Here is a 25386-nt window from a genome sequence, read left to right on the forward strand (position 1 = left end):
GCACGGCCAACTTTTTTACCTGCATGCTGGAGAGTTAAATTCAGGTCCCCACACTTTCACAGCAAGCACTCTTACCCATCTCCCCATGCCCACTTTGTTTTTGAAGCAGGGCATCTCGCTGACCTCAGAGCCCACAGATAAGGCTGGGCTAGCTGACCAATAATCCCAGGGGTCCACTTGTCTCCGCCTCCCTGGTACTGGGATCACAGATGTACACAGTCATGTACACCGTCTCATTTTTTTTTTTTTAATAACATGGGTTCTGAGGACAGGACTCTGGGCCTCATACCGAGCCACCTCCTTGGCCTTGTCTTAGCCTTGCATAGGCCCTTCTTTCCACTCATCTATCTTTTCTCAGATTCAGGAGGTCTTGTTGTACTTCTTCTGGTCAGCCGGATTCCTAGCTCATCATTCAAGGCAACTGTGTTATCTTGTACCTGGCTGTTTCACATCTGTCTCAACAGATGTTGCAGTATTCTTGCTGCTGCTGTGATGAAACACTCAACCAAAAGCAACTTAAGGGTTTATTTGTCGTACATGTCCAGATCACAGTCTATCAGTCCATCCTGAGTAAGAAGGAGCCCGAAGCAGAAACCAAGGAGGAACGCTGCTTGCTGGCTTGTTCACTAACTTCTTTATTTAGCTAAGGACTACCTGCCAAGGGAATGGTCCTGCCCACAGTGTGGGAGGTCCTCCCATACCAATCAGAGTAATCCCTTACTGACTTGTCCACAGACAACCTGATAAAGACAGTTCTTGAGACCTTTTCCAGGTGATTCTAGTCTCTTAAGTACTAACTATGACAACAGATGATGTACTTCATTGATGTACTTTTTTGAGACAGTGCCTGGCTTCCAATTTACCATGTAGTCAAGGATGACCTTGAACTTCTGGTACTCATGTCTCTGTCTCCTCAATGCCATGATTACAGGTAAATGCCACTCACTATACCTGATTTAACCAGGTATGGGGATGGAACAGAGGGCCTTATGCATTCGAGGGAAGCGCTCTACCCACTGAGCTACATTTCCAGTATTCTGTCCCTGAGTACATATCAGAGTGTACATGGTAGTTCCCGGGTGTGTGTTAAATGCATGTATGTGTGTATATGTGTGTGTTTATGTGTTGTGCATGTGTATGGTATTATATGTATATGGTGTGTGCACATGTGCATGTGTGTCTTAGTCCACACCTGCTGCTGGAACAGAAAACCATAGAGTGGGTCATGTACAATGGACACAAATGTCTTTGGCTTGTGTTTTTAGAGGCTGGGAAGTCCAAGGTCAAGGGGCTACATTTGGTGAGAATTTGCTTATGGCTTCAGAGGTTATATAAAAGCAAGAAGGGAGAGAAGCCCTACCATCGGGAGCCCACTCCCGAGATGACTGACCGAAGTCTGTGAGCCCTCAGGACCTGCCTGCCTGCCTCCTTCCCACCCCTCTCTAGCTCCAGCACCGCTTCCTCTTCCTTTTCTTCCTTTTCAAGACAGGGTCTTATCTAGCCCAGGCTGGCCTCACACTCTCTATGTAGCTGAGAAAGACCTCGAACTCCCGATCCTTCTCTATTTCCTGAGAGCTGGGCTTACAGATGGGGGCCAACTCCTGATTTATCCCCATTTATTAGATAAGAGTGGAAGCATAGCTCAGTGACCTAAGGTCACAGGGCCGGTGACGGCAGGGCATGCTCATCACAATGGTTACTCTGTGGGTGACACTAGGTATTGAGCTACCCGAAGGAACAAATCATGGGAGGAAGTGGCAAGCATTGCTCAAGCTCCTGCAACATTTAATTGTTTTATCATATGTGTGTGCTCCCACGTGCTCACACAGCACATAGGTGCCCATGGTGCATGTACGGAGGGTAGAGGATGACTCTGAGGTGTTTGCTCATTCCTTCTGCCACATGGGTCCCAGGGATAAGCATCCTTACCACTGAGTCTCACTGGTCCAGTCTTTTTCTTACTTGTGTGTGTGTGTGTGTGTGTGTGTTCATACATGTAGATGCATGTGTGTGTAGAAGCCATGTGTGTTGCTTCTTAGAAGCCAATTGCCTTGTTACTCTTGAAACAGGACCTCTTACTGGCTTGGGGCTCCCCTGATTCGACTAGGCTGTCTGGCCAGTGAGTTTGCCCCAGGCATCTGTCCACCTGTCTGTCCTCATGTCCCCAATATTATATTCTATTACAACTGAATGTTACTATACCTAGTTTTCTCCTCCTCCCCCTCCTTCTCCCTTCTTCCTCTCCTTCCTCTCCCTCCTCCTCTTCTTCTCTCCTTCCCCTCCCCTTTCTCCTTCTTTTAAATGTTGATTCTGGGCTGGAGCTCAGAACTTAACTGATGGAACATCTTCCCAATGCCCTCCTATAAGGAGTACTTTGAGTTGGGCAATCTTACTGTCTGTGTAGGTGGCCATGCCCCTCCCCCAGAACATTCCCTGGGAAGGGGCTGTACCTCAGCCTACAGACACCACCTCCAACAGCCTCTTTGATTCTTGCCTCCTGGCTGAGATTTTCAGATTTTAAAGAAAACAAGAGTCTGATTCAGTGTTTCCAGCATGGCAGGAAACTCAAGTCCTCTATCTGTTGCTAAAAGAAAATGAAAAAAAAAAATCAAACCAGGAAAAAAATAAAAGCTTACGCTTTTGTGTCTTGGAAAAATCTGAATGTGTATCATTTCGCACCACAACAAACACCGATCACCATAGAAGCCTGAAGTAAAAAGCAGGAGAGATAATTGCCATAAAAACACACATGTTAGTAAATAAGGGCCTAGACAGTCACTCGGCAAACCTAACTTGGTATACACCACCGGCAAGAAGAAGCACCTGGAAGCTTTGATTAAACCAAATAGACTGATAGCTCCAAGTAACTGCTGGGAGATGTTAATACACACAGGATCTGGCAATCTACAGGCTCTCTATGGATGGTGGTATAAGAGGTTAGCAGCCTTCAAGATGAAAGGAAGAGGGCTTGTGAATTTAGGCACAGGGACACATTTGTCTGGTGACAAAGATAGATATGTCTGGGTATTTCCACTGGAATCCCCAGAGTTGTGGGTTGATCCCACTGATCCATCAGAGCTTTCCTACACAGCTGCCAGAATGATGGAGTGCTCCTAACTACCCAACTGGAGAACTCAATTCACCTTAGAGATCTGTGCAAGAAGGATGGGCCCTAAGGGAAATCAAAATGAATGTGGAGAAGATGCTTCCCCCACCTGGTGGGTAGAGGCATCAATGGCAAGGGCAGTAGTACAGACCAGGAGCTCAGGGGGTTCTGTTATGCAAGAAGGAATGCTGGACTTGCACATGGCCAGTTGTTAAAGATGTTGAGTTGTGACCCAGGGAAATGGCCCAGTTGGTAAAGAGTTCATTGCACAAGCATGAGGACACAAGTTCAACCCCCCCCAAACCCATGTGAAAAGGCTGGGTGTGGTGGTATGATTGTGTAATCCCAGTGCTGGGGACTTGGAGATGGGCACCTTCTTAGAGCTTGGTGACCAGCCAGCCTTGCTAACCTGGTTAACTCCAGATCTCAGGGAGGGAGAGTCTGTCCCCCTGAAACAGTATGAGGGCTAGTGAGACAGCTCTGGGAATAATGGAGCTTTCTGTCAAGCCTGATGGTCTACATTTGACTCCTGAGACCTATGTGATAGAAAGAGAGAACCAACTTCTTGCAAATTATCCTCTGACCTCCACATGCATGCTGGGCCATGAAAACCACAGCCTCCCCTTGCCAACAACTGCCTAAAATAAAAAAAAAAAAAAAAGAAAAAGAAAAAGAAAAATCCAAGATGGGTGACTCCTAAGAATAACATTCAAGGTTGACCTCTGGCTGCCATATGCATAACTGTACACATAGACACACACACACACACTCACACAGTTAAAGATAAAAGACCTTACATTACTGAAGGACCATAGCGTGTATTCAACATCTGTATTTACTCCATTTCTTTGTGACCCCAGGGAAGTCAAATGGTCCTATCTTTCAGAGGAAGAAGGATGCTCAAGGTCAGAGAGAAGGCTGGTGCAAAAGAGACCACGACGGATGACAGGATACATGCCCAGAGAGGTCAATTAATAAAAATCAAACTTCACTTTACAGAAGGTTCTGTTGCTCCCATCACCATTTTTCACCCACTTAGCTCCTAAGCGCCTCTGAGCAATTTCGTGGAACAGGAAGGCAAAGATTATTCATCTTCATCTTGTTTCATGAAGAAACAAAAATCTTAGGGGCAGTGAAGTGATTTGTTCAAAGTCACAAGGTCACCATGGAGTTTTATAGCTGTTAGAGAAGAGGAAAGAGTGTCCAGGCTGCCCCTTTCAGACTCCTGACCACAGCAGGCATCAGCAATTGATCCCAGAGCATTCTACCACTGAGCTTGGATTCTCTGTGAAATGCTCCTGGAAGCTATTAGCAGTTGACTGGAATTGGCCTGCAAAATGGAGTGTTCCCCCACTCCACCCCCACAATATCAAGTCCCATTTGATCTCCTCCTTTGAATCACTCTGTGGAGTGATGGGACTTGGCCAAGATTGTCCTGTAGCTCAGTGATCCAACCCCAAGTCAAAGTCCCTCCCTTAAAGTACATTAAACATACATTTATTATATTGCTTATTTAGGGTGGAATTTTAAAAGTTTCAGTGTGTGTGTGTTGGCAGTGGCTTTCTCTATCACTGTGTCTTCATTCCTTGACACATAGTCTCTCACTGAACAGGAAGCTCAGTGAGAGAGGCTGATCAGCCAGTGAGCTCCCAGGATTTGCCTGGCTCCACTCTCCAATGCTGTGGATTCTGGCATGAGCAGCCATGCAGCCATGCTTGGTTTTTACCATGGGTGCTGGGCTTTGAACTCAGGCCCTCATGCTTGCACAGCAAGTGCTCTTACCCATGGAGCCACTTCCTAGACCCGGTCCTCATGTTGTTTTTCTAAACAAGCAAGCAAGCAAGCAAGCAAGCAAGCAAGCAAACAAACAAGGTCTTACTATGTAGCTCAGGCTGATCTGGAACTCACCATGTAGCTCAGGCTAGCTTCAAACCTACAATACTTTTGCTTCATCCTCCAGAGCCCAGGATTACAGTCATGCATCAGTAAGCCCAGCACAAGTCTGTAAGGAGTAAGGTTTTTCCTCCCACCGCTGGTCTTGTCCCGCCACCACACCAGCCCCAATTAATACAGAGTCTCTGTATTTGATATAATGCTGTTGGCCAGGTACTAGTTTTTTATCAGATAGTTTTGTCTTAATTATTAACCTATTTCTATGTATTTCTACGTGATCTTACCGGAGAGCGGGGGCTGGCAGCTCTGTTCTCTCCCTTCTCTCCATCTTGACTCCCCTTACTACTTTCTGCAATCCTCCTTATCTCCTAGCCCCGCCTATCTTGATTTCCTATTGGCCAACAGTGCTTTATTCATTAACAGTATGAGAAACATATTTACAGAATGACATCTCCCATCACAAGTTGATTAAAAAAAAAAAAAAAAAGAAAACTGCATTCAATGTGTATGTGTGCGCAGTCACAGAAGCACATCTGTCATAGTGTGTGCATTGTGATCAGAAGACAATGGGCTCTCTCCTTTTGGGTTCTGCCCTCTCCAGGCCCCCAGTCATCTTGCTGGCCCAACAAGTTGCATTTTTTTAAAACCACTGAGGACCGGGAGACAGAAGGCTTGGGAAGACTCAGGTAATGCCACTGTTACTCAATCAAACATTTCCCCAGAACCAAATGCCCAATTACATGCAAATATCTTTTTTAAAAAAGCCATTTCTGCTTCTAAGGCTTTAGTGAGTTACAAATCCCTTTCTGGAGGCAACAAGCAAATTATCAGTGTCAATAAAATGCAGCTTTATTTGGTACTAGTAATAATTCCCCAAGTCTAAAGTGCTGCTGGCCCAGCAGACTAAAAAAATAAATAGTGTTTGCAAGTCTGCTCCACAGGTAAAGGTGCTTGCAGCCAAGTCCGGCAACCTGCATTCCATCTCTGATCTCTGGGGCTCACATGGTGGAAGAAGAGATTTGACTCCCACAAGCTATCTTCTGACCACCACACATAAGCTGTGCCACATGAACCCCAAAAAATTAATAAAAGAGGGACCCTGAGATTCCTAGGCTGTGAAGCCAGCCACTGGGAGAAAAACACACTGAGCACAGGTGGTCATCCCATCCACCACTCATGGGCTCCTCTATGAGAAAGACAGAGGGCATCTCCACATCTGTGTTCACCTTGAATGCCAAGACCAGCAAGCATTAGACCAAACAGGCCAGGAGGAGGACACTCTGTGACAATGCCACTGTCAAAGTCAGTGTCTTGGCTAAGCATGCTGGGGAGGTGTCTCAGTTCCACTACTGTGAACAAGCCAACTTATAAAAGGAGGCATCTAACTAGGGAGTTGCTTACAGTTTCAGAGGATAAGTCCCTGACCATCACGGCGGAGACCATGGTGGTAGGCAGCTATGGCCTGGGAGCAGTAGCTGAGAGCTTACATTTGATCCAAAAGATGGGGGCAAAGAGACAGACTGAGCCCGACATGGGCTTTTGAAATCTCAAAGCCCACTCTCAGTGACACACCTTCCCCAATAAGGCCACACCTCCTCATCCTTCCCAAGCAGTCTACCAACTGGGGGTCAAATATTCAAATACGTGACTCCATGGCGGGAGGGGAGGCACATTTTCATTCAAACTGCCACAGGAGGAGAAAGTACCTACTCATTTAGATTAGGATACTTGGGACATTGACACATTGCCATCGAAACTGGTCTTAATCAAGCTGAATCTGGTTGTCTAACCTAAGTACACCTTTTGTTTTGTTTTGTTCTCAGTGCTGAGGATTAAATCTAGAGCCTCACAAGAACTAGGCAAGCACTCTACCACTGAGCTGTATTCCCAGGCCCATGTACATCTTTCACCACATTGCAATGCTTACTGGTGGTAGAACGGGAAAAAAATTACGGTAAATGTGTATGTAGAATGTGCTGTGCAGCCTCAGCAATACCCAACATGGAGGAGTTCCCCAGGCCTGCTGAGAAAAAGAGGCCAGAGATGAAACGATGCTGTATGGCTGCATCCATGTGAAGGTCAGGAAAGACAAAGCAAGGCTCACAGAATGTAGGAGAGAGTTTATATTGGGGTTGGCTGTTGGAAGAGCTTGTGAGAGGCACCCTGGGTGTCTATGAATGACCCATGCCTAATGATTGGCTCCACATGTATACGTGAAATCTCCGTCGTCCTAGATTTTCTATAGCTGCCCAAGAGCACTATGTGCAGATGTCATGGAGATAGAAGTGAAACTACCTAGGGGAGGAGAGAGTCAGGGAAGGGTGATGGGGGAATGTGCTCAAAATACGTATTTTATTTTTGTATTAAAGTTGCCTTATGTAGCCCCGTCTTAGGAAACAAAAGCAAACTCATGAGCTGAATGTGTAATACTGGAGCGTACAGTGAATGTTCTATCTTAATGAAATCAAATCCTGAGCCAGGGAGATGACTCAGTGAGAGTGTTTGCTGAGCAATGATGAGGACCTGAGTTCAAATCTACAGTGCCTACATAAGAGCAGGGTGCGGTCACATGCTTGTGTGTGTGTGGGGAAACAGCTGGAGTGCTGGGGCTTGCTGCCTATTAGCCTGCCTCCAGCTTTGCTTCTCTCACGAGAGGAAGGTGCTGAGTGATGGAGAAGGTCACCCAAATCCTATTCTGAGTTCACATATGTGTGTACACTTAAATATATATGTGCACATACACTCAAAAACATATACATACAAAAACAATAAAAGAAATGATGCCATGTGTGGTGTGGTGGCAAGAGGCAGAAGCAGGAGGATCTCTGTTTCTTTGAGACTATCCTAGTCTACATAGCAAGTTCCAGGCTAGCCAGGGCTATGTAGTAAGGCCCTGTCTCAAAATAGACAAATGAACAGCAGCTGGAGAGATGGCCCAGCAATTAAAAGCTCTAATGCAGATCCAATTCCCAGCACCCAGGTGGTGACTTACAACTGGTAATTCCAGTTCCAGGGGATTCTACATCCTCTGCTGGCCTCTGTGGTCACCAGGCACACATGTGGTGCATAGACATACATGCAAACAAAATACACAAACATGTTAATAATTAATAATAGTAATAATAAGTAATATGGTAGTTTGAGAAAAAATGGCCCCAAAAGGCCCCAAAAGGAGGTGTGGCCTTGTTGGAGGAAGTGTGTCTCTGTGGGGGCAGGCTTTGAGGTCTCTTTTCTCAAGCTTCCCTCAGTTGACTTCCTGTTGCCTGTAAGATGTAGGACGCTCAGCTCCAGTACCACATCTGCCTGCACTCTGCCATGCTCACTGTCATGATGATAATGGAATGGACCTCTGAAACTGTAAACGAACCACCCCAATAAAATGTTTTCTTTATAAGAGCTGCCATGGTCATAGGAGACCACTTCCTAAATATAACACCAGTAGCACAGACACTGAAAGCAACAATGAATGAATGGGACCTCCTGAAACTGAGGAGCTTCTTTAAAGCAAAGAACACAGCCAGCAAGACAAAATGGCTCCCTATGGAATGGATCTTCACCAACCCCAAAATCTGACAGAAGATTGATCTCTGAAATAAAGAACTCAAGAAATTCAACATCAAAAGATCAAATAATCCAGAATTTAGTACATATCTAAACATAGAAGTATCAACAGAGGAATCACAAATGGCTGAAAGACATTTAAGGAAATGCTCAACATTTTTAGTCATCAGGGAAATGCAAATCAAAACAACTCTGAGATTCCATCTTATACCTGTCAGGATGACTAAGATAAAAAACAACAACAACAACAAAAAAACCAAAAAAAAAAAAAAAAAAAAAAAAAAAAAAAAAAAAAACTCAGATGACAGCTTTTGTTGGAGAAGATGTGGAGTAAGGGGAACACTCTTCCATTGTTGGTGGGAGTGCAAACTTGTACAGCCACTTTGGATATCAGTTTAGAAGTTCCTCAAAAAACTGGGAATCCATCTACTCCAAGACCCAGCATTACCACTTTTGGGCATATACCCAGAGGATGTATGTACACTCATACCACGAGGATGTTTGCTCAACTATGTTCATAGTAACATTATTCTTAATAACCAGAACCTGGAAACAACCTAGATGCCCCTCAACTGAAGAATGGATGGAGAAAATGTGTACACAATGGAGTACTACTTAGCAGTAAAAAACAAAGACATCTTGAAATTTGCAGGCAAATGGATGGATCTAGAAAAAGCCATTCTGAGTGAGGTAACCCAGACCCAGAAAGGCAAACACGGTATGTACTCACTCATAAGTGGATATTAGATGTAAAGCAAAGGATAACAAACATGCAGACTACAAGCCCAGAGAACCTAGGTAACAAAGAGAACCTTAAGAGAGACATACATGGATCTGCCTAGGAAGGGGAAAAAGACAAAATCTCCTGAGTAAATTGAGAACATGAGGTGCAGGATGTAAGGTAGAAGGGGAGGAAGGAATAGGAGTGGGGAAGAAAGGATAACAAAAGTTGCCATGGTCATGGTCTCTCTTCACAGCAATGAAAATATGAATGAAAACTAAGACGACGACAACAACAACAGTAGTAAATGAAGTAAAATACATTTTTTTCAATGATGGGCATTAGTTTTGCATTACAACAGAGGCTACTGCCTGGAGTTTCTCCAGTGCTCTCATGGAGGAACAGAGTTGAAATGGATACACAGCACTAAAGGAAATGCTGTTAGGTTTTGGTGAGATGAAATTTCTAAAACCTAGAACTCAACTCACAGCTTTAAAAATGTTTCAGACAAGGGCTTGGGGCAGGGGCATGTGTCTCTCTCAGCAAAGCACTTGCTATGCAAGCATGAGGAACCTCCCTCAGTTCAATCCCCAGCACAGACATAAATTTGGTCCTGCAGGTGCATGCTTGAAACTCCAACACTGGGGTGGAGGCAGAAGGATCTATAGACTTCACTGGCCAACCAATCCAATCTAATCAGTGAGCTGTGGGCTGGTGAGACCTCGTCTCAAAACAGAGTGGACAGCTCCAGGGAACAATACCCGAGGCTGACTCCTTGTCTCTATACACACACACACACGTATACATGTATACACATGTGCACACACATATATATGCACACACGTATAAGGCACATATACATAAACACACACACGTACAATGCATGTACACATGCACATACATGTATACATGCTCTATATTACATATGTACACACAGAGACATGTATACAAACGCACATACAAATTTTGGGTGAAAAAAAGGATCCAAGATAAATATTTTCAATCTCCAAGCATCGTATCTTCCCCAGAGGTGCTGGCATAAGTAGCATCTTACAGCTATTTTAGTGATGTCTTCCACACATAAGGGTCCCTGAAAGCCTACCTTGTTCTCATCAATGCCTTCATAGCATCCATTGTGTGACTAGTCCTACCCTGCAATAAACTGAACCTGCATGAATGTCTGCTTGTGCAAGCATGTCTGTGAGATAGTGGCTCACAAGCAGAATTCTTGAGCTATGAGGTTTATTCACTCACACACTGAGGTACATGGTCAACAGTGTGTGAAGCTACCTGACCCCCTTCCCATTTGCTATGGTTGGGTTTTACCCTCCCCTTTCTCTTTTTCCTAATTTGTGTGTGCACACATGAGTGTATATGCACACTCACACATAGGCATGCCTGTGGAGATCAGACATTGACTTTGGGAGTCTTTGAGACAGTCTCTTACTGAACCTGGAGCTCACTGATGGTCTAGACTCGTGTCTCCTCCTGTCTCAGCTCCCCCTACTCAGAGCTGGCTGGTTAAGAAAGCCTGCCACAGCACTCAACTTTCACGTGAGTGCTAGGGATCTGGACACAGGGCCTCAAGTCTGTGCAGTGAGCTCTCTATGCACTGAGCAGCCCTCTCCTCAACCTTCTTCCCCTATTTGTTATGTAGGCTAGGCTGGCCTTGAGCTTTCCATCCTCCTTAGTGCCCCAGCATTATGGCGAGGTATCTTTTCTGCCTCACCCTTTCCCCATCAAACTGTTTTGAATGTTTCCAGTCCAGCATTCCCCTTTACTTACTTCACGTGGATTCAATGTAATTAGGTGTTGATTGCTCTGCCTCTTTTCTGTTTGTTTGTCTCCTTTAGCACTTTCTCAGCTAGGTTGAACTCTCTTCCTCTGGAGTAGTTGAAGTTCCACCATGGTCTATCCTGTGACACCCACACACTTGTTCTGTCTGTGGCCTAGAGTTGAGTCACTTTGAAAGGGACCATCTAGCTCACATATCCTAAACGAATTTTTATTTGTACCCTTCAAGATAGTTATCAGATTCCAGTGTCTAATTGATTTACAAGTGCTCTTTATTTATTAAGGAAAGGACTCTGTCTTGCCTACTCTGTTTTGCACCTTTCACTTTGCTCTGCTTCCTATCCTCGTAATAATTAAAGCAAAAAGAAAACTTGAAAGCAGATGCCCTGGAGCACTGTGACACACTAGCTTCACATAAAAGCACCATCTGTGTTACTTTAGGGATGATACCTTTACTTTCTAAAAAAAAAATATTTTAGACAGACAGGGAGGGTCTCACCAAGTTGCCCAGATTGTTTGAACTCACTGTAGCTCTTGTTGAACTTGAACTTGCCATCCTCCTGCCTCAGCCTTCTAAATAGTTGGGATGATAGACCTGGACTATCAAATCAACTTAGGGAACAGGTGTGTGTGTGTGTGTTGTTGTTGTTGTTGTTGTTGTTACTGTTGTTTAAATTCACTCTGAAGCCAGAAGACAGTCTTGAGCATTATCATCAGGAATGACATCATTTACATCATTGCCCACCTCTGGACATGTCCTGGATTTTTACACTAAGTGCTAAGGATCAAATTCTGGACCTCATGTTTGCAAAGCAAATGCTTTATGGAGCCATTTCCCTAGGCTGGGAAGGTAAATTTTTGCTTCAGAATTTATTTGTTTTTACTCTCATATATGTATATACACCATATGTGCACCCAGTGCCCACAGAGGCCAGAGAGAATGTCAGATACCTTGGAACTGGAGCTAGAGACAGTTGTGTGCCACCACGAGGGTGCTAGGAACTGAACCCAGACCCTCTGCAAGAGCAACAAGCCTTCGACCACAGAGACATCTCTGTAGCTCCTGGGATGGCATTATTTTGTGATCACTTTGCTGAGGTCCCACAGCTCATAGGGAGCAAAGCTGGGACAGCAGGCTGGTCATCTGGCTCCAAGTCTCTAGATCTTCTCGTAAAGCATCTTGCTTCCTAACAATGAGGTCACTACCAGGGGTGACAGTGCCCAGAGAAAAAAAGAGTTCCGGCAGGTGCTGGCTTTATTCCCTCTAGGTGAAAAGGAATCTAGGGCAGAGCATGAGGGTGGGGATGGCCTTCACCCTAATGTCTGCAAATTCCTCAGTGAGAGGGAGGCAGGAAGGACGATGCTAATCTAACATATAAAGCATATGGGTGGGGGTTTGAAATTAAGTTTGCACACCCTTCTCTTGCTCAACCTGCAGTTAGAACTTGCTAACATCCAGTTAGAAAGGAATGTGTGGGCCACAGTACTGCATGGAGCAGATGTAGTGGGAGGAGGAGCCAAAGGCGGGAAGAGGGAGCAATTGCCAGGCAGAAGGACCTGGTGGTGAGCTTTTATTACTCCTGGCATTGGGCCTTGGCCACCCATTACACAAATCTGAGAGGGATCGTTATAATCTCTGAGCCCTTGAGCAAATCACTGTCTGAAAGGTTACCTTTCTGAAAAGAGTCTCCCATTAAAACTGCTGGGCCAGAGAGCAGGGTCTCTAGAGGAGAGTGCAGGGGTGTGTATGGGCTGTATTCTGCATAGGTGCTTTGTAAGATCTGTGCTCTTCCCATGTGGCATGGCTGGGTGAAAAAGATGGTGTCTGGGAATCTGTCCCTTGTTATTTTTCTGTGGGGTCAGGGATGTGATTGCTGTGGCAGAGAATTTGCAAAGAGGCCCCCAGTTAGGGGCTTGGCAATGGCTCAGTGGTAGAGCACCTGCCTAGAATCCCCTAATAAGGGGCTGGAAGGTGGCCCAGTGGTAGAGCTCTTGTCTAGAATCCCCCAGCGAGGGAATAGAGGCATGACTTAGTGATAGAGCCCTTGTCTAACTTGAGTGAGTCCCTGGGTTCAGACCCTGGCATTGCAAAAAATCCAAACAAAACCCTGCCAATTTTCTTCAGCAGAAAACATTTTTTGAGGGGCTTTTTTGAAAGCTGTCTTTTGCTTTTCTTTTTGTTCCCAGATTTCAATCAATCCTAGTATTTTCCAGCCGGCTTGAGTGATGCAGCCACACAAGTGGGAGCAGTTTATTTCCAGGGTAGATTTCCTGAGCATGACTTTCTTATTTCTTTTAATTCTCACACTCATCCTATATAGGACTGGGATTGTAAATAGGGAAACCAAGGCTGAGACAGCCTGGGTTATACATAGTGTAAGCAGTCAGTGGTACTGTGCCTCCAAATTTGGCCTCAAACTTTAACCTTGGATCTATACCTGCGGCTTGGTTATTTATAGCAAAGACAGTAAGTGGTAGGTCCATCTCCCCTTTAAAAGGTTTAAAAAAGGATTTACTTCAAACAACACGTGTATTTGTATGTCTCTGTGTGGGTATTCACATGTAAGTGCAGCTCCCAAGGAGGCCAGAAGAGGGTGTTGTATCTCCTGAAGCTGGACTTAAAGGTGCTTGTGAGCTGTGGTGTGACTGCTAGAAACTGAACACAGGTTGTCTGCAACTATAAAATTATTTTTGTTGCTACTTCGTAACTGTAATTTTGCTACTGTTATGAATTATAATGTAAATATCTGTGTTTTTCAAGGTCTTAGGTGACCCCTGGAAAAGGGTTACTTGACCCCCCCAAGGGGGTGGACACCCAAAGATTGAGAACCACTGCCATAGAGATGCTGAAAACTGCAAGAGTGGACCTCTGGCTCTATTAGAGGATGGCACCACAGAGCTTGACAGGCAGCAGGCTGGTCCCAGGCTTTTCAATCAATCTAGGCCCCAGACACTGAAATGGAACACTGGCCCCTGCTGCCCCCTCCCTTTGATGTTGTGTACTATTTTAATTCACTTATCACAAATCTGACTTCACAAAACAGCAAGCCAAGCCATGGTCTGAGAAACTGGCCCATATAAGACAAAACAATGCCTCTTCATTTGGACCTTGAAAGCAGAGAGAAGCAAAAGCAGTTTTAAAAACACATCAGGGAAGCTGGGCCTGGTAGTGAAAGCCTATCCTATCCTCCCAGATACTTTGGAACCTGAGGCAGGAGGATGGCATGATGAAAGCCCAGCCTTGGTTACAAAATGAATTCAAAGAATTCAAAGAGCTGGCCTGGATAGGTGAGATCCTCTCTCGGGAGGTGGAGGGTGAGGGGTGCGGTGGGGGGAGAGGGGGGAGAGGAAGGAAGGGGGGAGGGAAGGAGAGAGAGAGGAGACAGATAGACAGACAGATAGACAGACAGACACACACACACACACACACACACACACAGACAGAGATAGCCCAGTGAGGGGCTAGGGGCTTGGCTCAGTGGTAGAGCACCTGCCTAGAATCCCCCAGTCAGGGGCTGAGGGTATGGCTCAGTGGTAGAGCACCTGCCTAGAATCCCCCAGTGAGGGGCCAGGGTGTGGCACAGTGCTTGACCCTCATCCCACTTTCTTTCCTTAAAACATAGCCCCATAGTCCCATGAAAAAAATCTCTTATAGGAAAGGTTCTGTAAAGCTGTACAAGAAAATGGTGAAGGAAGTCCAAACACGGCTAGCCTCAGCCTGGGATCCTTGCTGACCCCTGAGTGTCTCTCATACCTTTCCTCTGAGTTCTTTGTCATCAGAGCCTACTGCCTGCAAGATAGGCATCTCAGGGCAAGCAGTCTCACGGTTCACATTGCTTCTATGGCCCCCATGTGTCAGGCACAGAGCCACTCAGGAAGTACTCACTCACTGATAGACCCAGACAAAAGCATTAGCGTCCTCATGAGAGTTTTGTCTCTTTAGGCGTTCTCTGAATTGAATAGCCCAGGCTAGCCTGGAACTCCAAGTCCTTCAGCCTCAGCTTCCTCCAGCTTCCAGAGCACCTGGCAATCTTGTGAGTTTTGCCTACAAATATATGCCCTAGTGATTTTCCTTTCCATTCACCCAGAGGATTGTTCTTATGCAGGTTCAAAGCTGCGGGGGTGGTGACGGACCAGCCTGCCTTTCTGGTATGTTGCTATTAGAATCTGTACAGGTGCAGGCCACTTCACCGTGATGTCGCAAGGTGGACGGCTGCTGGCTTTACCCTGGAAGTACCCATGGCAGGCCCAGGGGGGATCTATTTTCTCTTCACAGATGCCTTGAGGATGGTGACAATGAGATTCAGGGAAGGCACCAGCATGAAGTGCTGCCTTCAAATTCCTATCTGCACACTAACTGATTTACCGCCTGAGGGTTCCAGCACACATTATGCATGAGAAGGTAAAAAAATAAATGTTGGGTGAGGGACCCCCTCCCCTCCCTTCTAGTAGGTTATACCTTCCAGAAAAGTCATAAATGTCACAAGGAAAAAAATTCTTTTCTCAAACTACAAATTCAGCTGGCTGGTCATATGGAGATCGATGCTAAGCTTGCTATGACAGTGACAGGAAGTGCAGGGTAGGCAATAGTTCTTAGCGGTCCTGCAGGTGGCCACCTCTGCTCCTCACAGCATAAATAAATCCCCAGGCGATGTGTCACTCTCTCCCACATTCAGAACCTCTAAGGAACAGAAGAGCTCTTCAACCTTCCCATCAAGCTTAGGGAGGAGACTTTAAGCCTCAGGCCATTGCTCCCCAAATATACACGTCACAGGAGGGCCATCTTTGCCCTGTCCTCTCTCTTTGGAGAAGTAAGGAGCCTCTCAAGAGTCAGTGAGTTAGGCTCAGCTGTGCCCTGCAAACTTCCGGCCATTCAGGTGGCAGCCAACCTTTACTCCAGCCTTTGGGGCAGGCACCTAGTGGAGCTGACTGGGGCTGGAGGAAGCATGGCCCGGAGGGCTCTGTTCATTCCCCAAAGCCTTAGAGAGGGCCGGGGAGGAGAGAGAAAGGCAGGGGAGGGGCCTGACGAGTGGAATCCTTACCGCCCCTGGACACCACCTGCCCTACTGCCTCCACAGCACAGCTGGTGTCCCTGAAGCATCCCCTCTTCATGTCCTCCTCTCGGTCTCCAGCCCTGCTGCACCTACCTGGGTCGTTCATGCTCCTCAGATTCTGGGTGCTTCCGCCACGCAGGCCTCCAGCTTCCTCCAGTGCTGGGCTCTGGCCCCCAGCATGCACCTGTCTGAGGTTGCCACCTTCCCTGGGCCTTGGAGACCCGTAGGGATGCCAGGGGCCAGGACTCCCGAGATCAGAGGACTCAAAGGGAGGAGATAGAGAAGAAAGAGGAGACAGAGAGAAAGTGTGTCATAGGCTGGTAGGGGCGGGGAAGAAAATGCAAAACCCGACAGGAAATGAGACTTGAAAAAAATTGCAAAAGGTTAGAAAAGGAGATAAGGAAGGGGGAGGGGCAGAGTTTGAGCCTAAGGCTTTGGGGGCCTGGCTGTAATGGGTTAAGGGGTGGGTCTGGGGTGAGGGCATTGATGGCCCTGGATCAGGGGACCTGGATGCTGAGTCCAAGGTGGCCAGGTCACCCTACTTTACAAGGGGTGAAGCTGGGCCAGCCTGATCTGTCAACCACAGGGTCCCATTGTGGGCTTAGGAGGGGAGTCCCCTCTTTTAGGTTTTCTAGGATAGTTTGGAATGGGGGGTCATGGATTTCTTCAGTGGGAGGGGTAATGTGGAGGATGGCAGCTGATCCTACCATGGGTGTCTCAAGTTTGCTGAGAAATGGAACCAGGAACCAGAAAGACAACGCCTCTAAAATAAATAGCCAGCACATGGTCCCCAACACTGAGCTCAGAGAAATAGGCTTGCCTTGAGAGCAAACTCGTTAAAAAGTTAATTATGATTACTGTTTCAAGTGTGGGATGGGCGTGGGGTACTTTGCACTGGTTTCTAAAAGATAACGTCTGTGTCTGGCTTTATGAATCATTCTCTGCCTTCTTCCCTTGAGTCTCTTGCTGACCTGGAGCTGGGCGGGTGGCAAGCACAGTGACCACCTTGTTTCCAACTTCACAGCATTGGGCTTGCAGATCAGGCCAAACCCTGCTTTCCGTGGGGGTGCTTGGGCTATGAACTCAGGTCCCCCTGCTCGCACAGCAAGAGCTCTCACCTGCTGAGCCCTCTAGAAACTTTTGAATCTATAAAGAAGAGCTCTCCCCCTGCCCCATGTAAGGGGAGAAAGGAGTCCACAAGGTTTAAAATGACTGAAGTGTATGCAGATGTACACAGGGCACATACACCAGGGTGACAGCTTCTCACCAACTGAACAAAACGTGTAGTTCACACCCACACCGCGTTCCATCAAAACATGACACTTCTGTTTCTCCTCCATGGTCCCCTTCCAGTCACTGTCCCCACCTGATAGCAGCACACTCAGCCCCATCTGAGACTGGTTTTGCTCATTCAGGAACATTGCTCCTTTTCATTTTTAAATCGATGAAGATTTAGTCAAGGGTCTTCTGCATAATAAGCAGACATTCTGCTGCTAAGCCACACCCCAATCCCCTCACTGGGGGATCATAGGCAGGTGTTTTCCTGCCGAGTTCCATCCCTATCCCCTGGTTATAATAGCACTTTCTCATCAGGACCACCAGCCCACAAACAATGACATGGAGACTTATGATTAATTATGAAAGCTTGGCCTTAACTTGGGCTTTTTTCTAACTAGCTCTTATAACTTAATTTACATGTTTCTATTAATCAACATTCTATCACATGGCTTGGTTGTCTTTCCTCTGTCCTGTATGTTGGACTTGTTAGGTTTCTCTCCCCAACATCTGGTCATGAACTTTCAGGGACTAGAAGCGAGCCTAGGCTTCCTTTGTTCTTCTGTCTGACTCGGTCTTCAGTCCTTGGTACACAGATGGGATTGGATGCAGGTGTAGCTCGCTAAGACTTGGCTTCTCCCCACCCAAATCGTCTTAAAAACGTTAAACTTTCAGAAAGTTTAGAAGAATGAGATAATGATATCCACGATTTCCCACCTATAATTGATGTTTTGGTGCATCATAATTTCTCCATCCATTGGATGCATTTCCTAACAGGTAGCAGACACTGGTAAGGTACCCTCTACATAGTCCATCCTGTATGCCGCTGATGGGAGAACTGGGTTTGTCTTCTTATTGGGGATTGGACCCAGGACAGCACATATATATCAGCTTCAATATATCAAGCAAACCATGTCTTTAGGCCTCTTTTTACTTTTATTTTTAAATATTAAGTTAAATTATTTTATGTGTGTGTATGCTTTCTTGTGTGTATACTTGCATGTGTGTGTGCATGTATGTTTTAGCCTTGGGTACTGATTATAAGGTGTTGTATACTTTTTTTTTTTGAGACAGAGTCTATCATAACTTGGAATTCACTAATTGGGCTAGGCTGGCTGGCCAGTGAGTCCCAGGGACACACCTATCTCTGCTGCCCCAGTGCTTAGTGACAAATACATGCTGTCACATGGATTCTGGGAAATGGAGCTCAAATCTTCATGTTTGTAAGGCTTAACCTACTGAGGTGTCATCAAGCTCTACTCAGAGAATTTTTAAAGGTAACAATTTACATGTGGGTCTCTGTCTCTCCCCGCCCCTCTCTCTATATACACATATATGTATATATAATTTTAAAATATACATTATTTAATGTGCTATAAATAATATTTAAATATAGTATTATATATTTTATAATGATAATATATTATATAATATATTATTATACATTATATATTTAAATATATATTATTTTAAAACTATGTACATATATATGTGTGTGTGTGTATGTGTGTTATGTCTGTAAGTGTGTGTGTGCACGCACTTGTGTGCACACGTGAGTGTAGGTGCCTGCAGGGGCCAGTAGAGAATATTTGGTCCCCTGGATCTCAGGTGTTGGTGAGTCATCTGGTGTGGATGTTAGGAGCAGAACTCGGGTCTTTTGCAACAATAGCAATGACTCTTAAACAATGAGCCATCTCTCTAGCCCCTTAACTTTAAAGGCAGGTTTTGGCTGTGATGAAATGAGTTTTGGTCAATGTGTGTACCGTGTGATACAAAACCCTCATGAAGACACAGAACCTCACAGTCTAACTATGTCAGCATCTAGCTACTTCTGGCTACGGAGTGCTGGGTGAGTGGCTGCTATGAATAGGCATTGCATTGTAAGTTCCATTTAATTTTAGTTGATCTTAACCTATATCTAGGATCTGGTCTTTGATTCTGTCACTGAGAAACTTTTGAGTATACTGAAGTAAATTTACATGTTAGCCTACTTAGACATTTTATGGAGCCCAAATGGAGATCAGATATTTCTGAGGAAGATCTAAAGTTAGTTGATGGGCTGCAAGTTTATAAGACAGGAGAGATGGAATGTGTCATATCTACCAGGCCAGGCAGGGACTAGAGAAATGGCTCAGCAGATGAAGGGCTTGTAGCATAAGTGTAAGAACCAGTATTCAGATCCCCAGTGGCCTTGCACACCGTGGGCAGGCATGGCATGGCATGGCGGCCCACCTGTAGTCTCAGCCTGTGGGAAGGAGAGATGGGATTCCCAAGGCTAGTTGACTAGTTAGACTAGATGCGTCTGCAAGCTCTGGGTGCAATAATTGGTCCTGAGTCAATAAAGAAGTGAGGAGTGATTGAAGAAAACATCTGGGGTCAACCTCTGGCTTCTACTTAAACATACACATATGTGCACAGTTCTGTCCACACACAGAAGCCCACATATGTAAACATTAAAGAAGACAGAGGGTCTTCATTTGGAGGGTGTGAGTTGAACCTATGGCCTCACTCATGGAACAGCAACACACAAAGCTGAAAAAAAAACAGGTTTCCCTGGTAACTGTTAACTGCTACGTCTCCTCAGTGAGGGGCAGAGGGACAGGAGCCTTGAAGCTTCTTGGAGAGAATGCTGTGGGCCTGATCTTGGGACAGTCTCATGTCAGTCACCACACCACATGTGCTCTAATTTCAACATTGTAGCAACTACCTCAGGCCCAAATGGCAGAATCTCATAACAGCAGTGCTTCTAGAATGTTCTGCGGTATAAGACACTCCCCCACCCCTTTAAAATAAATGTCTAAGGTGTGGTGGTACATACTGTAATTCCTGTACTCCAGAGTCTGAGGTAGGAGGATCACCAGTTTGAGGCTAGCCTGGACTATATACCTGGACTATATAGCAAGAACCCCTCTCTCCCACCAAAAGGTAAAACCAAATGTTAAAAAAATGTCTAATCTGTTATGGGTTGATTGTTTTGTAAAATATAATAAAAATTAATTACTAGAAAATGGAAGTTTAAAAAGACACTTAAGATACAAACTGACCAATCACGCTTGGCTACCATGACAATGTCAAGCATGTTATAAAGTCTCAAAATGCTGAGTCTCCATTTCTGTTATCTGGTTTGGACTGGTCTACACAAGGACAGGGCCCCACATGCCAGACTGTGGGCCACTTCCCTGCAGAAAAGACAGCTTGCTGATGCCTTGGCTGTGTCTGCTATGAGCCAGCCCAGCCAGCCTTACCTCCTGCAGACACTGGAAGAGGCAAGATAAATATCACATCCATCACTTGGATGTTCACAAACAGGGGCTGAAGTCAATGGCTTGAAAGATTCAGGCACGGGGTGAGACTGTAGCTATTTGGTAGAAGAATGAACATTTTCTGGGGAGATGTGCACACATGGTTATCCACCCTGAGAGTGTACCTACAACAGACCAGAGTCAACTCTGTTGGAGATCAGTTGGGGACCCAGTGAGTTTACTGGGATTCCTTACAGGACTGTGGGTGAGGAGTTGGTGACAGGAACATGGATAACTTGAAGGCTGCTGCATTACCCAAAGCCAGCCTCTGCCAGCATGGTCATGTAGGGAGCCACAGCCCTAAAGCTCTCTACATCTCTTGCATATGGCTACATAGGCTGATGTCTCCTCCCCAGTATCCACTGCTGCATCTCCTTATGAACCTTGTAAGTTTCATCTTTCCTGGAACTTGGGAGATATATTTACTTCCTAAGGCTCATGAGCCTTTTCCCTCCATCCAGGTGACAGTGATCCAACTCCGATTAAAGTTTGGGACAATAGCAGAGTGCTCAAAGCTTTGGGTTCCAACACCAGCACTACATACACCAGGCAGGATGGTAGGGCTGTACTCCTAGCACTGGAGAGGTGCAGGAGTTCAAGATCATCCTTGATTGGTATCTTAGTCAGTGTTCTATCGATGTGAAGAGACACTATGACCAAGGCCGCTCTTAGAAAACATTTAATTAGGGGTGCAATTACAGTTTCAGAGGTTTAGTCCATCATGACAGGGAGCATGATGGGAGCATGGCAGTCATGATGCTGTCTCAACAAATATGGTGGAGGACACATGAGATGGCGGAGGGGGTACAAGCACCCACTATGAAGAATGACCACTGAGTTTGATCTCTGGGAACCATATGGTGGAAGGAGAGAAATGACTCTGGAAAATCATCCTCTGACTTTATACTTGCACTGTGATGGGTACACACACACACACACACACACACACACACACACACACACACATACACACACACACAGATGGATGCACACATGCACAAATAAGTAAATAAAAAGAAATTAAGGAAGAACTCTAAGGTTGTCTTCTGGCCTCCATAGGCAATCACTCACACACACACACACACACACACACACACACACACACACTCCTACACATACATGTACATACACAGACATACAAAGATCTTCACTCAGATATAGCCACAGGATGTTTTGGGCAGGAATGAGCATCGAGCATCGAGGGGCAGTGAGAAAATTCTGAAAACTTACAGGAAAAGCATGAATACAGAATGTGCATCTAATCTGTTCTGAGTTCTCAGAGCTGCTCCTGATGAACAACAGACAGTGAAGTGAGGCCTCTCTGCCTTGTCAGGGAAATTGACTTCAAACTTGGAGTTCTGTATTCAGTGGAATAATCAATCAAAGGCAGGAGCAAAACAAACGTATGCATTCTCAGATATGCAGGGAGTGTTAGCGATTTACTTCCCACAGTCCTTGGGAAGCAAGTTTCCAGACAGTGAACTAGCATAAAATGAAAAAGGGATGTGGCAAGAGAAGACATGGGATCCAAGAAAGACTGAGAGACACCCAGGGGGATAAGAGACATGACCAAATGGGCCGAGGAGATGGCTCAGTGGGTAAAGTGCCTGCTGTTCAGTGCCCATGAAATAGCCAAGTGTAGTGTTGAATGTCTACAGCCCCAGTGAGGGGGAGATGGAGAAGGAAGGATCTCTGGAGCTCACTGGCCAGTCAGACTAGACCAACTGATTAGTTCCAGGTTCACTGAGAGAGTCACCCTCAAAAAAAAAAAAAAAAAAAAAAAAGTTCAGTGATGTAGAGAGAACACTGATGTTGATTTCTGGCTTACACACATGCGCACAAATATATGTGTGCACCTCATGCATGTGCACAAGCATACATGAAAATATAAAAAAAAAAGGACAAAAATAAGCATTGCCTCAGGTACCGTGATGGTTAAATCTTTGTTGTCAACTTAATGGGGTTTAGAATCTCTATGGATACAAATCTCCAGACAGGTGTGCGAGGAATTTTCTAGATTAGGATAATCAACACAGGAAGACACATCCTGAATGCAGGCTAAGGTTGTTGGCTGAATAAAAAGGATAAAGAGAGTTGAGCACAATATTTTTTCTCTCTGCTTCCAGATACTATGTGATTGCTTACCTCACATTCAGACCGTACCCTTCAAACTGAGTCAATATAACCACTCCTTCTGTTAGGCTGCCTTGTCAGGTAGTTTGCCACAATAATGAAAAAAATTAATGAGTATAGTGACCAAGGGGAGAAAAATCAGTATATATCACTGATCTTACACACAAAAAACAAACAAACAAACAAACAAAAAACAAATAAAAAAACCAAACAAATGAACAAACCAAAAAACCAAACCAAAACCCTCAACAGATAACAGAAAGATCATTTTGAAGTAGAGTACTGGACTAAGTTTTAGGTCAGATCCACCAAGATTTGGTAAAAATGGTGATTCTTAAGGACTAACTAGAAAGGAAATAAATAAGGCTGTGCATGTATTTGCTGCTTGCCCTATGTGCTGTGTCAGCCAGTTTTATTATTATTATTATTACTACTACTGTTAACAGGCTATATTATAGAGTTATAAATAAAAGAGTTCTATTTAGGCCATGGTTAGGTTGACCAGAAGTCCAAGAAATATGGCACAGGCTCTGTCAAGGGCTGTGGTTGGCCTGTCACATTGTGGGCAGAGTATGTGTATCTTTTGGTGGTGTTGTTTCCTTCTTCCTAGAAAGCCTTGAAGGTGTAATCTTGGAGCCTCCTTCCCAATGACCTTATCTAATCTAATCACCCTCTCAAAGGCCACACTTGCAAATGCCACTGTTGGATTATGTTTCTACCCTCTTCACCATTAGCATAAGACCTGGTGACTTGAACTCCCATATGAGTTCTAGAAGACAAATTATCTTCCAAACATTGCACTTTGTGCTCTGGCACTGTTTCTACATCTTTCAGAAAGAAAAAAAAAAGTGTGTGTGTGTGTGTGTGTGTGTGTGTGTAGGTTTTCTCTGCTTATTTCTGTCCTAGGATCACAAACATGCACTACTATGCTTTAAACTTTTTTGACATGTGTTCTGAAAATTGAACTCAGGTCCTTGTGTTTGCATTTCTAATACTTTAGTGAATTATCCATCTCCTCTGACTCACAGAGTAAAAAAAAACAAAGCATTGTTTCAGGAAATGTGTGTGTTTGTGTGTTATGTATGTATGTATGTATGTGTGTGTGTTATACATTTGTGTGTGTGTGTGTGTGTGTGTGTGTGTGTGCGCGCGTGCTGGTTAGTTTTTTACCAGTTTGACACAAACTAGAGTCACTTTGAAAGAAGCACCTCATTTGAGAAAAGGCCTCCATCAGATTGTAGTCTAGTGTGTGAGGCAGTTTTGTGATGCAGGGTTATTGTGTGAACCATCAGATTGTAGGGTAGTCTGAGAGGCGGTTGTGATGCAGGGTTATTGTGTGAACCATCAGATTGTAGGCTAGTCTGGGAGGCGGTTTTGTGGTGCAGGGTTATTGTGTGAACCATCAGATTGTAGGCTAGTCTGTGAGGCGGTTATGATGCGGGGTTATTGTGTGAACCATCAGATTGTAGGCTAGTCTGAGAGGTGGTTTTGTGATGCGGGGTTATTGTGTGAACCATCAGATTGTAGGCTAGTCTGAGAGGCGGTTGTGGTGCAGGGTTAATGTGTGAACCATCAGATTGTAGGCTAGTCTGAGAGGCGGTTGTGATGCGGGTTGTGGGAGTGCCCTGCCACTGTTGATGCCACATCCAGGCAGCTGGCCCTGGGAAGTATAAGGCAGGCAGCTGAAGGAAAGTCTAGCCTTGAGCACAAGCCAGTGAGCAGCACTCCTCTATGGCCTTTGCTTCAGTTCCCGCCTCCAGGTTTGCCTTGAGTTCCTGCCCTGACTTCTCTTTAGCATGGACTGTGGCTATAAGATGAACTAAACCCTTTCCTCCCCAAGTCGCTTTCAGTCAATATTTTACCACAGTAACAGAAAACATGTTAGGACAGTGTCCCAGTGAGTAGGAAAAGCCAGAGAGGGCCGCTCTTGGTTTATTTCCTAATCTCTGTCTCTTCACATATCCATATTATCATGGCTGGGTGGCTTGTGTAGGGTTACCCATATGCCCTAACATGTTACTTGGTGTCTTTCTTCTGGGGCCCTCGTGTGTGTTAGGAGAAAAACAAAACAAAACAAACAAACAAACAAACAAAAACAAAAACCCTAAAACCACCCTTTAGTACTGTCTGACTGAAATCTAGTCCACCTTAGTCCTCTTTCAGTCCTTGTAGGCAACATTTGGTCTTTCTGGAATGAAGGCGATCTCTCCTATAGCTGGCTCCTCCCTCTAACTTCTCCTGGTGTCTGAGCATGTGGGAAAGGGAGGCTGGATGTCCTGAACCTCCATTCCCTAGGCTTAGGTATGTAGTTAATGCCCCCTCTTTACCATGAACCACCTGGCTAGAATGGAATGTGTCTTGATACCTAGCTCTTGGATGACACAAAACACTATTCGTCTCTGTAAGGAGTAAGGTTTTTCCACCCGCCGCCTTGTCTTGTCCCGCCACTGCACCAGCCCCAATTAACACACTGAGACTCTGTATTTGATATAATTCTGTTGGCCAGTTACTTGTTTCTTATCAGCTAGTTCTGTCTTAAGTATTAAC

General features: G+C 45.2%; 1 protein-coding gene across 1 annotated transcript in view; it reads right to left on the reverse strand.

The window, feature by feature from the left end:
• The window catches only part of Card11 (caspase recruitment domain family member 11), a 121341-nt gene extending 104900 nt beyond the window's left edge, over nucleotides 1-16441 (reverse strand). The window contains exon 1 of the mRNA XM_051205226.1: nucleotides 16223-16441. The gene's annotated coding sequence lies outside the window, so the exon portion shown is untranslated. The remainder of the gene's footprint in view (nucleotides 1-16222) is intronic.
• Nucleotides 16442-25386: the final 8945 nt, after the last annotated feature.

This window comes from Phodopus roborovskii, unplaced genomic scaffold (assembly GCF_943737965.1).
Source record: "Phodopus roborovskii unplaced genomic scaffold, PHOROB, whole genome shotgun sequence".
NCBI classification, from domain to species: domain Eukaryota; kingdom Metazoa; phylum Chordata; class Mammalia; order Rodentia; family Cricetidae; genus Phodopus; species Phodopus roborovskii.